The sequence below is a fragment of the Hemicordylus capensis genome, chromosome 4, assembly GCF_027244095.1.
Source record: "Hemicordylus capensis ecotype Gifberg chromosome 4, rHemCap1.1.pri, whole genome shotgun sequence".
NCBI lineage: Eukaryota > Metazoa > Chordata > Lepidosauria > Squamata > Cordylidae > Hemicordylus > Hemicordylus capensis.
In genome coordinates this window covers 46,907,508-46,928,146 of record NC_069660.1, presented here as the reverse complement: position 1 = coordinate 46,928,146, position 20,639 = coordinate 46,907,508, and the positions used below count along the sequence as shown (strand labels likewise).

Here is a 20,639-nt window from a genome sequence, read left to right as displayed (position 1 = left end):
GCAGAAACCTATTAGGCTTGGCCTGATTATGTAATTGTAGACCCAGTTACCTAGCATAAAATTTCCATGTTGAGAAACCATCCTTGTATACAGCTGTTGGTCTAAATAGATGTGACAGTGACATGGCCTATGGGTCCGGTTGTTCTGCACTGTGAAAGAGCAAGTTAGGCAGAAAAGCCATGGCTGGGAAAAGGGTATTGGGCTCTCCAAAAACTGTGTCCCACCACAACTGCTTTTCTCCTTGCAGAGCTTACTTTTCCCAGCAGGAGAAAAGCAAGTGGGAGAAAGGATGATGGAGTGCAGGGGGTGGGTGGGGTGGAGGCAGTGGCAGGGAGAGTGTTCAGTCACCTTCTACCCTAATTCCAATGAAATTCCACCCTGCCCCCCTCCACACACTTATGTAAACACACACAAGTGTCCACACACACAGCTGTTTGAGAAACCCTCCATATTCTAAAACATGGCTTCTCTCCATATTCTAAAATGTGGTTTGGGTCTCCAGATGTTGTTGGACTATAACTCCCATTATCCTTCAACCATTGTGGCTGGGAATGATGGGAATTGTAGTCCAACAGCATCTGAGGACCCAAGCTGGGAACCCCTGTTCCAAAACACTAGCTAGCATATCTAGTTGGAGCCTTGTCAACTTGCAATCTCTTTGTCAAGGCTCGAAAAGGGAATGGTACTCCACAAGACTGGCAATGCAGAAGTCAACTGTGACAAAATTGGACTTCCGGCTGTTGTGGTGGTGTTCAGGGGTGTAGCTGGGGAGACGGGGCTGTGCTCACCCATCTCCCTGGCAGCCCCTTGGAGTGAGGTAGATAATGAAGAAAATAGGGAGAGGTGGAACTGGGGGGGCTCTCAGGAGCAGGGGCCCCCGGGTTCTTTGAACCCATCCACTCAATTATAGCTACACCCCTGGTGGTGGTGTTTAGGTGGTGGGCTTGTTCACACTTGCCTATTCAACATATGATCAACACTGAGCAGAAACCTGAGTGTATGGATGGGCCATCATAAATTATAAATCTAACACCTCAGCTAGTTTATCATCTCCTCACAAATGCAACTCAAAAGAACCAGTTCATACATTTGGCCTCAGTCATTAGCCCTTTTCACTTGTTGGGTTTGACAGACATACAAGCTGTGCACAGCGTAAGCACATAGTTATTCACACATTATTTTCAATGCATGTGCAATAGCTACCTGTATCATACATCTGAGGGGTTCATTTTAAAAACAAATGCATGTTTAGTCATTCACATAAAAACTTGTATGTGAGTACAGGTACCTCTAGGCATGTGCAGCGTAATGTTTGAAGAGGGCAACTGATTGTCATTAAATGACAAACATGTATGTAGCCATCTAATGGCACAGTGGGGAAATGACTTGACTAACAAGCCAGAAGTTGCCGGTTCGAATCCCCACTGGCATGTTTCCCAGACTATGGGAAACACCTTTATTGGGCAGCAGCAATATAGGAAGTCGCTGAAAGACATAATCGCATACTGCATGGGAGATGGCAATGGTAAACACCTCCTGTACTCTACCAAAGACAACCACAGGGCTCTGTGGTCGCAAGGAATCGACATCAACTCAATGACACACTTTACCTTTAGGCATGGGCGTCCTCAGGACTTGTCCTGGGGGGCCAGGAGGGAGGCGAAGCTCACCAGCGGCTAGGAAACAAGCTCCTGCTGGCAGCCTCTACCTCAATGTAAATGAGTGTGCACACACACAAACATGCAAAGGCCCTAAGGGGAAGCGAGTCACCCAGCTGCTGGATGTTCCATGGCAGATGAGCTGGGCAATCATCTGACCTCAGGAACACAGGATTTTCACAGTGGGTATTGTTGGGACTTCAGCACTGAGCACCACAGATATGGAGACCCAGAAGGCTGGCCTCTGCTCTTTCACTTTTAGATGGACTGCAACAAGCCTTTTCTCTCATCGGGTATTTGATAGCTTTTTGTTTGGTGGTGGTGGTTGTTGCTGCGGCTTTTAGTGTTGTGATTGTTAGCATCGTTTAGGTTTTAAAAAACCTATTATATATCAACTTTATATGCCACTTTGGATTTGTGTTTGTAGAAGTGAAAATGAATGGAAATAGAAAAATAGGCAGTAAACAGATTTGTTTTTATATTTTTAGCATATTTTGATTGTGTCATTTTTATAATTTTGTTTTAAATTCTGCTGTAAACTGCCTTGGGATTGTTTTTAATGAAAGATGGTATATAAATTTAACAATAAACAAACAAACAAAAAGCTACTACAGTACATTATTAGAAGGAAAAACTGTCTGTAACATTTTAATTCTATATTCTGGCAACACACCAGAATAGTTTCTTAAGACAAACAAATGTGCCCTTAATACACAGACCCGCAAGGGAAATTTGTCCTCACTGATTAAAATTGGCTTCTTCCAATTAAACACTTAAGGCTTAGTTGATTAATTTATGGATAAAGCTTGCAGCCCTAATTTAGTCCTATTGTAGACTAAATATTTTCTCTAGTTTTATTTTGCAACTATACACGGCTTCATTCATGTAATGATTATAATAAATAATAAATAATACTAATAATATTAATAATAACTGATTATAACTTTTCTGTGAAGTTTTTTTTTAATCAATCATGTTTCTCTATGATGAGATAGTACAAATTTCAACTTCTGGATAAACTGAAAGTTATTTTTCCCATTAGTTTAATGGAATTTTGCCACCTGGCTCTGAATTCTAAACAGAAGAATGTTGTGTAGGATGCTAATAATGGCAACAATCCATACATTATAGGATGGATTTTCAATGTGAAATCCAGTTGGATACCATCTATACAAGAGCCAAATGCATTAATTTATCAGTGCATTTAGTTGATTAATTCATATGGCATTCAAGATGTATATTGATGGGAGACGTCCTCTGTGAAAGGGTACTTGGATGAAGAGCCACAATGACTCAGTGGACTTGGATCTAGGAAACCTGGACTGAAGTCCCACCTCTGTGTGGGCAAGTCACTATATGGCAGGCTGAGCCATGGTGGCTACCTGTAGGTGATGCAGGGCTCAAAAATGGCGCTGGAAGAAGCTGGTAGCTGGTAGTCAGGAATAAGCCAAGGGTCAAGGAAGTTGAATACTTAAGCCAAAAGAAACAGATTCCATGCACGAAGAGCAAGAAGTCCTTGCAACTCTTAGACCCTTCTTGTAGAGCCAATGGATACCCTCATAGGCAGGACCTGTCCAGGCCTGGAAACTCAATGGTTTGCTGCATTGCAGCAGGTCATCATAGGGATACAGTAAGCAGTATCCAGCCATAGGTTGATCCTGGTACTGGCTTACGTACATACATATATGATGCATAATGCGCTGCCCATGGCCAATTACATACAGCATGATGCGCTGCCCATGGAAGACTGCATGAGGGGCATGCTCATTCTTTGCCTCTCTGAACAACTGAAGAAAGGCTGTGGGCACATGACTAGAATATCCACATGAAATGGATATTCTAGCAGGTTCATGCACAGCAAGATCTGTGATGCCAATGTAACCCATGCTGCTGCCACCACTTTTCTCAGCAGCAGTAATTGTAAAGGAAAAACAAATACACTAACCATCTGTGTGCATCTCTTGAAGCAGACACTGGCCCACAGGATGTGCAGCATTACAGAGCTGTAATCAAGAGCGTAATGTCCAACCCCCCCTGGACTGCTGGGGTCTGGGGTCTGTTGTGGTGCCCCCTTGCCCCTCTCCTAGGATAGCCCTTGATCTCTCCTGCACCCAGCCTGCGAATGATCTGTTCACTGATAAGGAGCACAGGATATGGCCCCTTTTCCATGCCCAGCCAGTGCTTTGTTCACTTCGTTTGCCCGGAGAGAGGGAGAGAAAGCATGGGGAACAAAGTGCCGGCTGGGAGCGGATGTAGGAGGAGTGTCTGCCCTGCTTGCTCCTGGCCATGCCCCCTGTTTTGGCATGCATGTGATCCTGATGCAGGGGTGTGGCCAATGTATACAAGGACATGGGCAGTGAGTCACTGGGCCATCCATGAGCCCCCTACGTGGTTGGCTATAATGCTGCACCCTGGGACTGCTGCAGACTCCTAAAGCAGCCCCAACACAGACAAGAGGGGGCAATAGCATAAACAGTGCTTCTGCAATTTCCCCCATTTGTGAGAATGAGGTATCACTCTTGGGCTATCACCCAGTCTGACCAGCATAGGGGCTGCCTTAGGAGTCTGCAACAGCCCCAGGCAGCAGCATTACGACTCAATAGCACTGCCTATCATGTAGGCCAGTGTCATCAAGATTCAGCATCCCCCCAAAGTATATAGTTCAGCTGTATTCAACCCCCAAAGGACACTGAATCGCCATTGGCTGGCATCCAGAGTAACAAATCACTTGTGCAAATGGGTTGTGTTAAGTCTGGAACTTGCAATACAGACTAACTTTGCTACCTGCTTGTGCTTGTACATCAAAGTGCACAACCCGTGGCATGCCTCATTATTTTTTATTTTTGCAGGGAACTTTAGCACAACAGTTCCATCCTAAGCAGGGCTGCACAACTTCGGCCCTTCAGCTTTTGTTGGACTACAGCTCCCATCATCCCCAGGCACAGTGGCCAATAGGCAGCAGCCAAACATTTTTATTTTCCCGTATATAGTTCAGCTGTGATGAACAGAGCTGGACCACTCCAGAGGTTGTTGAATTACAACTCCCAACCACAACCACTGGAGTTGTTCAGCTCTGTTCATTACAGCTGAACTATATATGGGAAGGAGTGGGGGGGGGGGGCAGCTGGCACATGGGTCCACCACCCAAACTGTCCAGGACTAGATGAGGTTGTTTTAGACTGTGAGCCCTTTGGGGACAGGGATCCATCTTATTTATTGGTTATTTCTCTGTGAGCTATTTTTGGAAGGGCGGTATAGAAATCAGATTATTATTATTGTTAATAATAATAATAATTATTATTATTAAAGTTCACCTACTTTTTTGTGAAATCATTTTTGAGCCATTTTTGAAAGGGCGATATAGAAATCGGATAGATAAATAAATAAATAAATAAATAAATAAATAAATAGTGAAGTCAGAATATGGACCAGAACCATCTCTGCATAGGATGCATTAAAAACATAACAGGAGTCCTACTAAATCAGATTAAAGGTCCATCTAGTCCAGCATCCTGCTTCCCACAATGGCGATTGTGAGAAGCTTGCAAGCTTAAAAGTAATAGTTGTCCCCTGCTGTTGCCCTCCTGCAATGGATATTCAGTGGGAGTGGCAAAAAGATTTCATACGAAATACCAAATAACACAAAATGGCAATGAATCATTAGGGACAAGAAGGGGGTTCCTCAGAAGGAATAGCAAAGATTCCAAAGCCAGCTACAATGTGTTGATAGGAAAAAAAGGGAGTGAGAAGACATTTCACAAGGCAAGTATTGCCCCCGCTATAAGATAGTCCTTCAACCATTAGCATCTGCCTGGTTGCTGCTCTGAACAATAACCCTGCATGTCCATCAAGAAAGGGAGAGACGTGGCGAAATTTTGATTCAAAGGGAGCCAAAACACTTCAGATTAGCAGAAGGCTAAGTCTGGCACACAGCGGTGGCTGCAGGAGCTTCCCCTTGTGTTCTTTTCAGCCTCATAAATATGCTAATTGTCTCTTTCTTCTGCATTCGCCTTCTTTCAAAAGTCCATTTGTCTGAGTTCTGATAAACATACTTTCCAGCTATCTCTGCCCTGTAATATCATCTCATTAATATAACGTAAACCGCCCAGAGACATAAGTTTTGGGTGGTATAGAAATATGTTAAACAAACAAACAAATATTTATTTATTTTTATTTATTTATTTATTAGATTTATATACCGCCCTTCCGATACAGCTCAGGGCGGTTCACAACATGATAAAAACAATTAATAACAAATAAATAAACAAACTCCAAGAAACAATAGTGTGGTGCTGCCTTTTGTTCTTATTAATGGCGGTGAAGCAACAAAGAGGTGACCAGCCAAAGGAAAGTCAAGAAACACTCTGTGTGTGTGTGTGTGTGTGTGTGTGTGTGTGTGTGTGTGTGTGTGTGTGTGAGAGAGAGAGAGAGAGAGAGAGAGAGAGAGAGAGAGAGAGAGAGAACTTGTATTGCAGCACAGGCTAACTTGATGTCAATAGATCATTTCCCATCTATCCTTCTCTTTTAATTTGTAATAACTTTAATTAAATTTTTAGAGAATGGTTTTAATGAATTGTATACCATTTTCGACACTACTGTGGAAAAGCAGAATAGCAATTAACTAACTAACTAACTAACTAACTAACATGGATAGAAGATTTCAGTAAATGTTATTTTTCTTATAGAAAAGATCTGGAGGCAAACTGGAAATCAGAAAATAGAAGAACTCAATTCCATTCCAATACGCTGCTATTCAAGGGCCTGGCATGGCACCTGCTCCAACTAACCCAATGTACTAGTTCCTGTTTCTGGTACCTGTCTCTAGTAAATCACTCTCCCTATTTTTGTGTTTTGGGGTTGCCTGGTTAAAATAGTGCAAGCTGCTAGTCTTGTCATTCATTAGGGTTCAGCTTCTTCCCCAAGATGTTCTCTGTGGAAGGTGGATGCATCTTGTGTCTAGTGCACATTCGTATAAATGCATGCACATGAATGCTAAGGCACTACATAGTGTATACCCTGCAACTTCACACACTATAAGCTCGTTCACACAATTATTAACTGGGTATGACAAGCATCCTACCTGAGATCAGGAGCTGTGCATGCTCCTGTTTTGTGATTGTATGTGAGGGGGAAAGCAAAGTGAGGTGGAGAGGAAGTGATCTTCTGGGAGAGAGGAGCAGGGTCAGCGGGTGCTGTCCTATCCAGCTCTCATACATAGCACTTTACCAAGTTAGGAGGAATTGTCCTCCGACCCAGCTTCTCTTTCCCAGATGATCACTTCCTCCCCATCCTACCTTGCTTTTTCCCTTGCACATGGCCACAACACAGGAATGCACATAGCTCCTGAACTAGACAGGCCTTGGATCTAATCCAGCAGGGCTGTTCTTATGTTCTTACATGTTGTTAACAGTCCTAAGTATCCCTCAGTGGCCATAAGGCTTGTTCACACAGTTATTATTAGGGTAGGACAAGCATTCCATCCTAATAATAATTGTGTGAACAAGCCTTATGGTTGCTGAAGGATACTTAGGACTGTTAACATTTTGTAAGAACATAACAGCCCTGCTAGATCAGGCCCAAGGGCCTATCTAGTCCAGCATCTTGTTTCACACACTGACCCACCAAATGCCTCTGAGAAGCCCACAGGCAAGAGGTGAAGGCATGTCCTCTCTCCTGCTGTTGCTCCCCTGCAACTGGTATTCAGAGACATCTTGCCTCTAAGGCTGGAGGTGGCCTATAGCCACCAAACTAGTAGCCACTGATAGACCTGTCCTCCATAGGTAGGGCAGGTGTGCTTTTCTAGAGTATCTAGCAAAAATACCATTGTATTTGGCTACTCTAGACTACTCTAGACTACTAGTAGACTACAGGCTACTCTGTATTCATTCAACTGAATGAATACAGCATATATCAGGCGAAGGAGACTTCACCAGTGAGTAATAGTGGATGGGAGTGGTTCAGGCAGTGATCTTTGGTATGAGAACAGGAATGTTGCAAATATGTCTCTATTTTCATCTGTGAAATTTGGGGTTGTTGACATTGACCTTCTGAAACATTTTAGATCCCCCTGGTGGTTGTCGTCCAATGATCAGGAAAGGTATCTAGAAGGAAGATTCCAGCCACTTGATACAGCCATTCAAAAGCTTGGCAGTATACCTCAGCCACCATAAGATCACCCTATGATCTTGGATGACATCACAATAGTACCTTGTGTTAGTTGGTTCATCAGCCTCAGGAGGGGATCGTAGCAACATTACTATTACTGCTTCCCAAGGAGGAGGGCCGCTAGCTTGAAGTGGCATGATGGGAAATAACACCTCCAAAAAGAAGATTAAAAAGACAAAGGCCGAGAAGCCCTCAGACCAGGAAAAGGACAAAGAGAAAGGGGGACTTGTCATCTGCTTGAAGAAAGACAAAGCCACTGTAAGTACCAACTGAAGAGTTATGCCTCCCCCTTTACATCCTACCTTCCTCACCCCATTCAGTGAGCACCCCTCACATGCATACATTTACAGCAGCCTTGTTCAGCTAGAAGCCACATATTCCCATCCTGTTCAATGCACATTTTGTAGATTTTCTGCTTCTCTCCTGCCAGCCACTGCACCCACAGACCGGGCCATAATGGGCTACATCAGACAATACCCCTTTCCAATCCAGCCCATATGCATAGAGGGGAGAATGTGTGTACCTGACCTCTGCGCCTCTCTGGAATGACTGCTCCACCTCCAACATCCTTGGATGTCCACATGGGACTGCAGTGTTCAGATATAGCCTATGCATATAACATCCAACATACCGTACATAGGCCCAAATCGAACCTGGTCATGTTAAATTGGGTTACGTACAGTGTTCCTTCTAACAGGGATTCCCTAATGTTGTTGACTACAACTCCCAGCATCCCCAGCTGCAATGGCCTTTGGCAAGGAGTTATGGGATTTGTAGTCCACAACATCTGGGAATCCCTGTTATAGGGAACACTAGTTACATACATTGGATTTTACACACATATGCCATATGGGAACTCCATAGCTTTGCACGAACATCTGGGGATGCTGGAGTTGGGGCAGGCATGCTCTTGCTCATTTGCAAATAGATGGGCTAGAGTGAATACCGATATCAGTCAGTCAAGGGACATGAGGAAGACTTACGAATGCAGTAATCAATGATGGTCCAGGACTTATAGTAACTCCAAGCAGCTTTACTGCATAAACTAAGGAGAACAACCCAGGTTCCCTTGTGTTGGGCTTAACTCGCAGACCAAACTCAGCTTTATTGGTGTGCCTAAAATGCTGCCACCCCAAGTGACTATTGGGGTTCAGTGTTCCCTGTAACACGGAATCCCAGACATTGTTGACTACAACTCCCAGAATCCCCAAACAAAAGCCACTACAGCTGGGGATTCTGGGAGTTGTAGTCAACAACATCTGGGATCCCCTGTTAGAGGGAACACTGAATGGGTTGATTGTGCAATTAGGGCAGCCCTGGTAGTACCAGTCAGGGGTGCACCTAGGCAAAACTGGTGCCTGGACCGCCTTTGCTGCAAGGCCCCCCCCTCCATGAGCCCCCCATCCGTGAGGTCCCCCTGCATTTTGTGGGGGCTCCTGCTGCCACCCTGCACCCCGCCACACTGAAGCACAGTTATCTTACTTTACTTCAGTCGCCAATGTGTAGGGTGGGTGGTGGGGATGAGTTGAGCAGGCCTCCCCCCGCCCCATGGTGTTGGTGGTGGCTGGAGCAGCCGCTGGGCCTGCCTGTCTTTGCAAACGGTGAGGCGCTACTTTCTGTGCAGGCACGCTGGAGTACCTCACAGTTTGCAAGGACAGGCAGGCCCAGCGGCCACTCCAGTGACTGCTGCCACAGGGCAGGGCGAGGCCTGCTCAGCTCCCCCCCCCGCATTGGTGGCTAAAGTAAAGCAACTAAATTAGGCAGTTGTGGGGTGGTGGCAGGAGGCCCCCAGTCCATGGGAGGCTCTCCTGGTCCATTGGAGGCCCTCCGGACCTTGGATGCCACGGGCCGGGTCTCCAAGGTCCGACCTCTGGTAGCAGTAGCCTTTGTTATAGCATATTTTGCAATACGATTAGTAGGTTGTGTCTGCCATATTCAATGATTTATCATTTCAGACCACTATACCATCATTAGTATTAGCAACATTATTCAGCATTGCGTATGGTACCTACAGAGCACTTACATAAATTACTGCTAGGAAAAAAAAAAACCCTTTTAGTGTGCCAAGCAGAGTACAGATGGGAAGTGATTCAGTAGTTACTCAGAGCTTAGCATGAACAGATAACTTAGCGTCAACAGAGTATGGGCACAACAAGGTCAAGAGAGAAACTGGAGCTTGATGAAAGAGTAGTGAGAAAGGAGCACAGAGAGGGTTTATTGGCAGTCAGCACAAAGGAAGTGAACCATAGTGGTTCAGATGAAGGTTTGAAGGAGGAAGCTGGTCTTTGAGACATCTTAATGGGAATACAGTAGGTTTGAAAAGGTGAGATGACAGAGTCTTGGCTTTGAGAGCAAACATATCGGCAGCCAGATTGGTCTCTGGGGCAACCCGGAGAGACCATATTACACCTATTTTGAAACAATTGCACTGGCTGCCGATATGTTTCCAGGCAAAATACAAAGTGCTGGTTATTACCTTTAAAGCCCTGAACGGCTTAGGCCCGAGTTACCTTAGAGAGCGCCTTCTTCTGCGTGATCCCCACCGCACATTAAGGTCATCTGAGGAGGTTCGTCTCCAGTTACCACTAGCTCATCTGGTGGCGACTCGGAGGCGGGCCTTCTCTATGGCTACTCCGGGGCTGTGGAATGCGCTCCCTGCGGAAATCCGTAATTTGAATTCTTTATTAGCCTTCAGGAGAGCCCTTAAAACGTATTTGTTTGGCCTGGCTTTCCAGGGTTTTTAAATTCTAACCTGATTTTGGGGCTTTTAATTACTGTAACTGTTTAATTGTTGTTTTAAAATGTTTTTAAATTGTTAATTGTTGATATATTGTTTTTAATTTGTTTTAGCTTTTCATTGTTTTAGTGGCTTGTTTTAATTGTAAACCGCCCTGAGCCATTTTGGAAGGGCGGTATATAAATCAATCAATCAAATAAATAAATAAATAAATAAATAAATAAATAAATAAATAAGAAAGATGGCAGGAAGCACATTGGGAAAGAGTGTCAAAAACATTATATTGCACAGTAACAATTGTCAAGTATATTTCTCCTCCTCTGATCCAATGTCACTCAGCTGTTACAAGGGGTGGTGGATTTGTGTTCCTAATGGAGTTTTAACTGCCTCTGGGTTACAGAGACTATGCGGATTTTATGACAGTGAATTGAAAAGACCCTGAGGTCCTTGATCCAGCAGTTCCTCTGTATTCATTGATAAGTGGCATCTCAACAACATCACATCCTATCGAGATATGCTATACATAAGTATTCCTATGCTTTGTGGTTAGACTACTTTTCTTGCCTTGCTTGCACCACAGCCATGACAGGACTAGGATTGTACAGTTAGACTTTTTATCCTTGTCAAGCTCTCTGTCATAGAAAGGACAAAATTTAGCCTGAAGTCTATCTCCCATCCCATAACTCTACGGCTCCATGCCTGCTATGATTTGCTGAGAATCCTCAAGTCTCCCTCCTTTCTCAAACTCTGGATAAAATCAGGGGAAGCATTTATATGAGACTACGCTTGCACAATATCATCCAGGCAATAACATATGGTGGTACTGATTATTACAAAAGGCAAACTGAGGTGATTAATAATTTAACCAGCACTGCTAATAGAAGTATTTTAAAAAGCAAACAGCAATGAGGATATTCACGAAAAGGTAGTGTTAACTCATGAATACATACGAGATACCTTAATTTGGATAGCCACATAGCTGATAGCATAACTGGCTCACAGTCTCAAGGTTTGGAGGGGGGGGGAATCCCATCCTTTCTGTAAAGTACTCAGGGTGGCCTTCCTTTTTTCATTACAACAACAACAACAACAACAACAATAATTCAATTTCTATACCGCCCTTCCAATAATGGCTCAGGGCGGTTTACAAAGAGAAATAACAAACAAATAAGATGGCTCCCTGTCCCCAAAGGGCTGTCATGCCCTCGAGCTCCGACAGCGAGGAGGAAGGGGAAGCTGTCAGCTTTCCAGCCGAGTCAGGAATGTCTGAAGGGCAGAGCCCGGCTGTCAGCATTCCTAAGACAGCTGCAGTAAATCCAGCTGATGATTTAGAACAGGCTCAGCAGCCTGAGTCAACAGAAAGCGTGAGGAACCAATCAGAGGGTGAACTAGACATTGGAACACCGCTGACACCGCAACAACGCAGGTGTTCTAAACGCAGGACACAATTAGAAGCGGTTAGGAGAAGCAAATGGCTATTGTTGAAGTCTGACAAGCCGTAAATTCCTACCAGCTGGGAGCTCTCGGCTTGCTCCATAAATTAAAGCTCCAACTCCGACTCATTGCTGAGATTCAACGTTCGTCATTCAGCCAACAGCGTGCAGCCGAGCCGAGAACTTCCCTGGCCTTGGGCCAGACCTTGACAAGGGCTCACATTCTAAAAAGAAACATAAGACACACACCAGCAACAGTCACTGGAAGTACTGTGCTGGGGGTGAATAGGGCCAGTTACTCTCCCCCTGCTAAATAAAGAGAATCACCACGGAAAAAGGTGCCTCTTTGCCCAGTTAGCAGGGGATCTTGTGAGGTAGAGTGATTGGCCTAAGGTCATGCAGTGACTTACATGGCTGAGTGAGGATTTGAATCCAGGTCTCCTTGGTTCTTGTATGACATTCTAACCACTTCACCAAAATGGCTTTCAGAGCATGCTGGCCATGGGGATACTGCCCCAAAGGACCTCCCTGTGCCATTTCAGCCCTAACATTTGGGCTGGAGCACTATTTACACTTACCAAGAGAATACCTTGCAAAAGTCAGCATCTCTGTGGATGCATGTCTCAACCATAAAACTTAGAACTTCTTACTATGTGGATTGCAACCATCATGCTGGGCATTTCTGTGCTCTGTCAGCAGCTTCCAGGAATATGGAACAGAGGTGTGGAGATTCACAGCACAATAGTGATGATCCACAAATAAGGAATTCTATACACCATGGACAGCTGTGGGTTTATTTGCCACAAGGAGGCTGATTTTTGTTTGTAATGTGTGCTCTGTCTCTAAAGTAAAGTAAAGTTGCACTTTCGAGTCAGTGTTGACACCTGGCGACCACAGAGCCATGTGGTTATCTTTGGTAGAATACAGGAGGGATTTACCATTGCCATCTCCTGTGCAGTATGAGGTGATGCCTTTCAGCATCTTCCTATATCTCTGCTGATATAGGTGTTTCCCATAGTCTGGGAAACACACCAGCAGGGATTGGAACCAGTAACCTCTTGCTCCCTAGGCAAGTTACAGCCCCACTGCACTCTTAAGTGGCTTGCTCTATCTCTAAACATGGTTAATTAACCCTATGATTGTTGAGTCCTGCAACTCTTATTTGAGGACTACTAGTTTAATCATTTCAAAGTATTAGTTTTCCTTTGCATGGGGAATACCAGTTGTCCCTGAATAAGACTTAATTTTGGGGTCAACAAATCACCTTCAGTGCACCTTTGTGGCCTCTGCCCTCCTCCCCCCCTGCCCCCGCATCTCAAAGATAGCAGTAGAAATGGAAAGGAACAGCACTGCCTCTATATTACTTTCATCTTTCAGTGACTTGCTCACCAAGGATAACACCTGCTACTGTTCTGTTAGTTTCTGAAATGTGAGCACCTTTAGTCATGAAAACACTCTCCCATACTCAATGGCAGCAGCTATTGACACTTGCTAACACCTTAACAAACAGTGCGCTTGTGCAACCAAGATGTGCTTGCACAAGAAGATTGCTCAGCTGTGCAAAGTTGTGGTGTTTCATGATGTTGCACAACCACAAGTGGTTCATGATGTTGCACAACCACAAGACCTCCTCCAAGACATATCCAAGGCTGAACTACAGCCTTGAACACTACAGTGTTGCACTGCAGAGTTGAACAGTCACTGTTCAACAATGATGCCAAACAAAGTCTTGAGCGCTGGGCAACAGTGATCAGGAATATCTGCATGAAACAATGATTAGGAACAGTCCTGAGCAACGATGTTCTGCAACTTGCCAACGTCTTCTGCTAGCTCTAGGACTAGTCTCAAGCAGACATTCCACTCTTTGCACAATATCCTTGTGCTACATCTTTAACTGAGCACACCAGCATTACACTACCACAACACAAGTCTGGAAGGCGAGCTCCCAACTTAGAGGAACTCGCCAATGCAATGTCCTTCTGCATCGTTAGCCACAATGTCAGCCACTGCTCTTAGCTGCATTTGTTCTAATAGATACTCCAGGCCAAGTAGATACTCCAGGCCAAACATGTTAGCACTACTCTGGGTGGAGAGCTGGTTTTATACTTGTCCCCTTAGCTAAGCAGGGTCTGCCCTGGTTGCATATGAATGGGAGACTTGATGTGTGAGCACTGTAAGATATTCCCTTCAGGGGATGGAGCCGCTCTGGGAAGAGCATCTAGGTTTCCTCCCTGGCTTCTCCAAGATAGGGCTGAGAGAGATTCCTTCCTGCAACCTTGGAGAAGCTGCTGCCAGTCTGTGTAGACAATACTGAGCTAGATGGACCAATGGTCTGACTCACTATATGGCACCTTCCTATGTTCCTATGTTCCTACTGCTAGGGAGGGGGGCAGAGAGAAGCACCTTTAAGCATAAATTAGTAGGTCCTTACCTCCCCTACCTCTGCACCTGAAAGCTACTCTGAGCAGTGGCACAGTGCCCAGCACCTCCTGCAGAAGGGGATCAGCTCTGCGACTTGGCTGGTCTCTGCACATGCGGGAAGGCCATTTGCTAGCCACGCAAATGGCCTCCGCCAGCTGAGTGGTGGAGCTGATCCCCCACCACAGCAGGTGCTGGGCGCTGTGCCGTGGCTCTAAGCAGCTTTCAAGTGCAGTGGTAGTGGAGGTAAGCACTTACTCATTTACTCTTAAAGGTGCCTCTGCTTGTCTTCCCAGTGGCGCCCACACTGGCCACTACTGAAAAAATGGCTGTGATGTAGAGAAATTTCTACTGTGTAGAAATGCCCTCTGAATTTCAGGGTTCTCGCAAAGAGAAACAGAAAAGTCTTCAAATTTCATGAGGTAAAGGAGAATTTTCTCACACGGTTTCTTCAAATTCCTGGCTGTAACTAGGCATTCCCAAGGGAATGCCTGGCCTAGGCTGCAGAAATTAACTAGGAACAATTCTTGTGGATGAGGGAGGAAAACTACAGCTTATTAAAAAGATTCTGTTCTGCTTCCAGGTCAAGCTACTGCTGCTACCTCTGACTCATGGCTCAAAAGCCCTCCCCTGGTTCACTCTGCCCCTGGAAAGCAAGCTAAACATTTATGGCAGGGCAGAGCCAAGGAACCACCGTGGAGGCAACTCCAGTTGCCCGTTGCCATTTCCTTCACCAGCCCGACGAGGTGCTGGAGATGGAGAAACACAGAAGATGCGGAACTTCCTTACTTTGTTTTTCCTGTTTGAAGCTGAAAAAACAGCCGGAGCCAATGCCGATGGTGACTCATCAATTGCCAAGAATAAAATCAATAATTGGTACACCATACATCCAATAGGCATGAGAAGGCAACGTGGCCAGTGACCAGCTGTTGTTACCAAATCTGGAAACATTTTGTTTCAATGATATTGCCAGCTGGAAACAAAATGTTCCAGGGTGTGAGAGGCCAATAAACCAACGTGAGCATCAAAAAAGTCTGTTTCTTTTTAGCGTGTGGAGGTGGAGAGGGCAGGAACTATACCAGGATGATAGATTAAAAGGAAGGAAGTTGGTGGTCTGGTTCCGTTTGCCGCCAACTCGTTTGGTGGCAGCTTGGGACCGGGCCTTCTCTGTGGCTGCCCCAAGGCTTTGGAACACACTCCCTGCTGAAATAAGAGCATCTCCTTCTCTGTTTGTTTTTAGGAGGACCCTGAAGATGTACCTATTTCCCCAGGCTTTTAACTGAAACCAAAATTTTAAAATTTTAATGTATTTTTATTTATCATTTTTATCTTTTTATGAATTTTAAATGTTTTATGTTCTAATTCTGTAAACTGCCTAGAGATTTCTATAATAGGCAGTATATAAATACAATAAATAAATTCAAACAAACAAATAAATAAATAGTACGATAATCCAAGTTCCCTCCCTGGCTTCTCCAAGATAGGGTTAAGAAAGATTTCTACCTGCAACCTTGGAGAAGCCACTGCCAGTCTATATAGACCAGGGTTTCTCAACGTGTGGGTCCCCAGATGTTATCGGACTTCAACTCCCATAATCCCCAGCCCCAGTGGCCTTTGGTTGGGAATTATGGGAGTTGAAGTCCAGTTACATCTGGGGACCCACACGTTGAGAATCCCTGGTGTAGACAATACTGAGCTAGATGGACCTATGGTCTGAACAGGGGTAGAGCCACCATTGGGTGAATGGGTTCAAAGAACCCTGACCACCGTCAATTAGGGGCCGCGCCTCGTGGCCCTGATACCCCCTCATGTCTGACGTCAGATGCAGGGGGTGCTGGTTTAGCTCCCGAGCAGGGGCTGCGCAGCCCCCGTTAGGGAGTTAAATGGCTGCTCCATTCGTGGTGTGGCCCTCCATTCGCACAGCCCCTTCAGGAGTTAAATGGCCAGTGCTGCAGTGCTGCAGCCACTGCTGGCTGCACTGCGAACGCTGCGCCAGCCCCAGTCTAGCTCCTGAAGGGGCCGCACGGCCCCTTTGGGAGTTAAAGGGCTGGCACTGCAAATGCAGCGCCTGCCGGACTCCAACTCCCAAACAGAGCAGCACAGCTCTGTTGGGGAGCCAAAACACACACACACACACATACACACACGCGCGCGCATCTGACATCAGATGTGGGGTGTGTGTGTGAGTGGGGTCGCCGCCACAGCCGCACATGGGCCGCTAGCGGTCAGGTTCCGCGCCTGGGTCTGACTCAGTATAAAATTAATAAAATTAATGGTTGTCAACCTTGGGAGGTATAACCCTTTTTATTCTGGAGCTGCAATGCTCATTTTAAAAAGATCACAAAAACACACCTGGGTCTATTCTCACACCACCAGGCCTCTACAATGGCTGAGGAGAGCAAAGTGAGGCTAAATTAATAAAGGCCATGCATAAGTTTGCAAAGGAAGTGGGGGAGGGGTGCTAACTGTTATCCAATTAATACAGATATTTTACTGTGATACTGAAAAGGCTTCTTAGATTTGCAGTATCATGTTCAATATCAGTGGCTGACATCCAGATTAATGAAGTGTGCTCCTAGTGATGCTGCACATGTGCTGTGGGGGAGCTGCAATTTCCAACTATCTCCCCTTCTCTATGTACAGTAGCTGTCTATGACACACACACCCCCAATACGTCTTTGAGGCTCACACAGATGTTAGTTTTGTTAGTCTGGATAGTCTGTGGGGCTGTTCACACAAGCAGTCCTACCTGGCTTTGCACAGCCCTATTGGGGTAGGGCTGCTCACGTGAAGCACTGTGATTGTGGCCCAGCAGCATTTCCCTGGTCTTCAGAATGCCGCTCCACTCACCGCACTGGCAATTGTGTGTGCAGCAACACAGCACAGGGCTAAAGAAGATTGTGTGTGGGAAGGCAGGTACACTCCAGTATCAATCCAGCATGGTGTAGTGGTTAGAGTGATGGACTAGGACCGGAGAGACCCGAGTTCAAATCCCCATTCAGCCATGATACTTGCTGGGTGATCCTGGGCCAGTCACTTCTCTCTCTCAGCCTAACCTACTTCACATGGTTGTTGTGAGGAGAAACTATGTACACCGCTCTGGGCTCCTTGGAGGAAGAGCAGACTATAAATGTAATAAAATAAAATCAAATCTGTTAACCTCTTGTGTAGTAGCTCCACAGTGGTACAATAGCTCCACTGATTTAGGACAGCCATTCTCAGCTCCACTGATTTACAACAGCCGTTCTCAGCAGCTGTTTTAACAAATACAACAAATATTTATATACCACTTTTCAACAGAACTTCCCAAAGCGGTTTACATAGCTAGAAATAAATGAAATGGCTCCCTGTCCCCAAAGGGCTCACAATCTAAAAATGAAACATAAGACATAAAAACATAAGACACCAGCAACAGTCACTGGAGGGATGCTGTGCTGGGGATGGAGAGGACCAGTTGCTCTCCCCCTGCTCAATAAAAATAACCACTATAAAAAGGTGCCTCTTTGCTCAGTTAGAAGGCGCTAACTTTTAAGAGCCATAGTGCTCCAGACGAGCACAAAGTAAGGTCGGATGGCCTCAGTTTTCCTCCTCCTCACTTGGTACCTGGGTAGGGGATCTGGGCTGCCCGGGTATGGAACATCTGGGTTGGGCTGCCGGCAAGTGGCCTAGGTGACACGAGTTGCTTGGATTAACTTTCTCCTACTTGTGCTACATATATCTGCTAAAGTGGCTCAGCAAAGAAATGCTTGACTAACAATCAGAAGGTTGCCCGTTCGAATCCCTGCTGGTATGTTTCCCAAACTATGGGAAACACCTATATCGGGCAGCAACGATATAGGAAGATGCTGAAAGGCATCATCTCATACTGCGTGGGAGGAGGCAATATCCTGCAGATATTGGATTACGAATTGGCCACTGTGGTTGGGGATGATTGGAGTTGTATTTCAAAAACAGCTGGAGGGTTGAAGTTGTGCAACTCTGGTATAGATCAACCAGGTGTCCTAACTCCTGAATTTATCACATATAATCCTACATTCACCATTGTTACTGATGCTTCTGGTGTTTTTGCAGGATGACAGTTTTTCTCTTTTGCTTGTTTCTGGGATTTGTAGCTCACCTTCCACCAGGGTCACAGGAAAAGTTACCACTATGGAGAAAGTTGAGGTGGGTCGACAATGGTAGTGCCTTCACTCGTGCAGGCTTTGCAGGAGAGGATAAGACAAGAATTGTCATGAAAACTACACACTTAACTCCCAGCCAACCAGGGGTCACTCAAGACATACATTATCTTGCCCACATTGGCAGGGGTGAGGAGAGCAGCAGAGAATCCAAAAGCCATCCAGTCAAACATGGCATCACAACTGACTGGGAAGCCATGGAGCACCTGTTGATCCATGTCTTCTACTGTGGGTTAAGTGTGTCTGCTGTGGAGCATCCTATACTCATGAGTGACTCTCCCTCCTGCCCCACCACAAACAGAGAGGAGATAGCAGAAGTGCTTTTTGAAGGCTTTGGTGTCCCAGCATTGCACATAGCCAATACAGGATTCCTTTCATGTGCTCATGTAGTTGAATCACTGGATTGGCGGTGGAGGCAGGGGCTGGGATTTCTCATGTCATTCCCATCTAATCTGGGCAAACCTGCATGGAAGGCACCCACTAACTGGATGTGGCTGGAAGATTTCTCTGTAAGGACCTGCACAGCCCGTTACTGAATAGCTCCAAGCACCCACAGCAACTTGGAACCCCTAGACAAAAGGACAGTGATACAACTTAAGAAAAAGTGTTGCTATGTGGACTAATAGACTATGAGAGGGATCTCCAAGACAAAGCTGGTCCAGATCCTGCAAGCATTGAGACCCCCGATGGGCACTTGATACTGCTAGACAAAGAATGATTTTGCTGCCCAGAACCTCTCTTCAAGCCCCATCTGCTCATTCAGAGCTCCCCAGGACTTCATCTCTTGGCTTTCCAAAGTCTGCAGAAGGTTCCTGATGAATACAAAGGACAGGTGGCTAATAATGTTCTGTTATCAGGAGGCTCATCAACATTTGTGGGTTTCCCAGAGAGGATTTGTTTGGAATTGGATGCTTTGTTGCATGGCAGAGGGTACCATATCAATGTTTTGGCTGCCCCACAAAGACATACCGCAGCCTGGCTTGGAGGCGCTTTGGCAGCCTCACTCAGCGGCTTCCAGCACTTTTGGATGGGAAAGGAAGACTACCAAGAGCAAGGAACAGCTTATGTGCATGAGAAATTGAAGTAGTTAACAAAAGCTGGAACTATTCTACAATCCCATCCATTGAAATGAAGCCAAGACACATGGCACATTTCTTGGCTTCATTATGAGAAAAGAGAAAAGAAAGAAGCACATCTAACTTTCCAGCCGTGGCTGTATTTCATATCCAGTCAAACTTCATGAACTACTGACTTCCATTCTTAACTCTTTTCGACTGAAAACAATGAGTGGCATCCAGACCAGTGGTGGTGCACTGTCCGTGAGAGCGCCTTCTGTGAATGGAAGAAGGGGTCTCTGCACTAGTGGGACCCTCCTTCTGCCAACAGTGAGCCATCGCACCAAAAGCCAAAACTCTGGGGCCACCAAATGAGAATTATACATGCTTAGATTTGGCCTCACTGTGTCCATTCTCTTCACTGTAGCAGAATTTACTTTATAAACATTAAATAAAACAGATATGAGAGGAGAAAAATACTAGTAAGTCCTAAACCCATAAACACATTCAGATAAATACCATCCATCATTATAACAGCACAGACACCATCCATCCATCCATCCATCCATCCATCCATCCACTAAAATAATTTATATCCTTCCTTTTCATCACAGCATTTCATAACTGAAAGGTGGCAATGGAAAAATGCCCCGTTTTCAATGGAAATGGCTCTATTTGCCTGGGGTATATTGACCCTCAGATGTACAGACCCACATCTGAGGGGCCTGTAACCAGGTTCACTTTTAAAATGAGTGCAGGTAGTCTTTCATACAAAAACATGTATGAATGTACATAAATCTGAAGTTACTGTCTGAATGGGGCATTAACAGCAAAAGGAACACACCCGGTGGGGGGTGCAGCATATTCCTCTCCTCCTATGCCTCCCTCCCTCCCTCCCTCCCAGTCCATTGCTCCAGCCACTTTTCTCTGTTTCCACTCATTTCCGTGCCGGAGCCAGGAAGTGGGGAATGTGGCTTGAACAACTGACTGCAGAG

General features: G+C 45.4%; 1 protein-coding gene across 1 annotated transcript in view; it reads right to left on the bottom strand.

Annotated features, from left to right (window-relative positions):
* NECAB3 (N-terminal EF-hand calcium binding protein 3) overlaps positions 1-20,639 on the bottom strand; it is a 159,108-nt gene that overhangs the window by 32,501 nt on the left and 105,968 nt on the right. The window lies entirely within an intron of this gene.